This window comes from Penaeus vannamei, chromosome 27 (genome assembly GCF_042767895.1).
Source record: "Penaeus vannamei isolate JL-2024 chromosome 27, ASM4276789v1, whole genome shotgun sequence".
In the NCBI taxonomy this organism is placed as follows: domain Eukaryota; kingdom Metazoa; phylum Arthropoda; class Malacostraca; order Decapoda; family Penaeidae; genus Penaeus; species Penaeus vannamei.
This window is the reverse complement of record NC_091575.1, coordinates 17,440,366-17,442,865: the sequence shown is the minus strand read 5'-3', so window position 1 is coordinate 17,442,865 and position 2,500 is coordinate 17,440,366.

The window sequence follows — 2,500 nt, the reverse complement described above, 5'->3', positions numbered from 1 at the left end:
TATTCAGTATATGAATATAGATTAACACATAAGTCTTTCGTGAAGTGAAGTAAAAAACCTGAATGATGAGGAATAATAAACATTACAGTATTTTCTAATATCTTCAAAAGGACCATAGAGTGAGCTTTAAAGGGCTTATGTGAAGTAACAACAGAAAATTAAAAAAAGGGAGAATTAGCTCGCAAACCATCTCTCTAATAAGAGTAAAAAAGGAAATATGGAAATAATTCCCCAAAATTGATTTATTTCGATTTTCCGAAGTCAAGTTGTATTTTTCCGCGAAAATCCGGAACCCAGATGTGTGACGTCAATTCAATAACAAGATCACAACATTCTCTGCATTCAATACAATGTACATGGTGGACTCACTACAAGACTACAGCGGCAGTGAAGTTTCATCGGATTATTCCGACGAGGACATTGGTATTTCTTCAGATGGTGCCTACATGCACGAGCCCGGCGCTATGGATGTCGTGGAAGTTGTGCCAAACCAGCCAGACATGGAATGGCGTCGAGACTCGAAGAGATTGAATGAATGGTAACTTTATAAATTATTTTTTATAGTCGAACGTATGATCCCGCTTCTGTATGGTACAAAATTTCTGCAGGATGAGCTATCTCCTGTCTGTACCCGGGGTGCATGCCTACATCCATTCGCGAGTGGAGGGGCATCGGTATTTATTTGTGTTGTGCTTTTTGGGGTGTACCTACCCTACCTCTGTGTAGTAATACATTCACAGTGTGTCGTACCCACGCAATGAATGTTTGCTACGCCGCCAAGCAAAAGCGTTCTTTCAGAGTTTGTTTTGCGCTGTTGTGATCATGACAAATATAAATTGGAAATGGCCTACCGTTTTGCAGACCGCCGAGTTTTGCATCTTCGTTTCTAAGGGCGTTGGTATGGGATTTTTGGGGATACCAGAGGGTCTCTTCGAATTTTTTTTTGCATGAATAGGCTAAGCATAGATTATTGAACAATATTCAAAGAAAAAACAATGCAAAATAATTACTTCACTTATGCCCTTCAAAAACTGATCAGCAATTTTAGTCAACTTTTACTTATTTACGGACCTTTATGATAAATTATAACGTGTACGCACTGTAACTGACTACAAGGTATAAATTAAAGACATTATTATTGGGAAAAGTCGCAAATACCGAAATACATTAAATAAAACCCTAATTTTGGTGCAATTTTAATGCTTTGATATTTGCAGACGCTTCTTTGAGGAACTTGGAAGGCGCTCGCTTGTACACAATGATGACGTCACGGTAGCTCAAATGAATTTCCGTAGAAAAATAATAAGCACACTTTGAAAATATAAAGATATGAAGTATAATATATGTTGATGAAATTATATTGATTTAAATATAAATAATTGTTATTAGGTATGCAGTTGAGTATTTTTTCTTAGCAGACTATAGACTCTCTTGCCATGCCGTTTTCCTGATTTGTAAACGATACATATAGTTCGCTTCTACATCAGAGTTCAAGTTTCCGTTGATTTATCGGTGAAAAAACGTTCGTGTGACCGCCCCTTGAGATCATGGCTCCTGCTGCCAGACCAAATCTGGTCTGACAGCCCAGAGGCCTGGACATCGCTATCAGGGATGTAAAGGTCTCTGTGACTTTAGCGTCTTGAACGCAGGCATGTATCAACTGAACAGGTCTTCCTGACAGGCCCCTCAAATCATGAATCTTGATCTTGCTCCCGGGGATCTGTCAGCCCAGTGGCTTCGCCTCATTGCCGAATGCATCAAGAGCCGCCGCCAGAGATTCCAGAGATTAGATATTCTATAGATTCGATTTTCACAGCTTACGGTAACAGAAAATTTGAAACACAAAAGTTGCTTTTTCGCCTAGTCGTTGTTCAGACTCACTAATGAATATGGCCACGTTAAAGAGAGGGAAAAAGTTAGGCTCCGAATGTTACGATACCATACTAATGTAGAATGACTCGCACTTCTAAAACAGTGCGTTTATCTGCTATGGCGTGTGCAAACATTGTTGAATACAACATATGGATAATACACACACACACATGTGCGTATATGTGTGTATATATATGTACATATATATGTCTATATATATGTATATATATATAATTATATATATATTATATATATATACTATATATATGTATATATATACATATATACACATATATGCATATATATACTTATATACACATATGCATATACATACATATATACACATATATGCATACATATGGATACATATATATATGTATATACGTGTGCGCGCGCGCACACACACACACACACACACACACACACACACACACACACACACACACACACACACACACACACACACACACACACACACACACTCACACACATATATATTTGTTTATTTATTTATTTATTTACACACCACACACACATATCATAATGGGGAAAATGGAAACACAAGACAATGTATCAATAGAATGAAATATTGTGTAATCTCTCAGAAAGGCGTAGCATTTAAAACCGC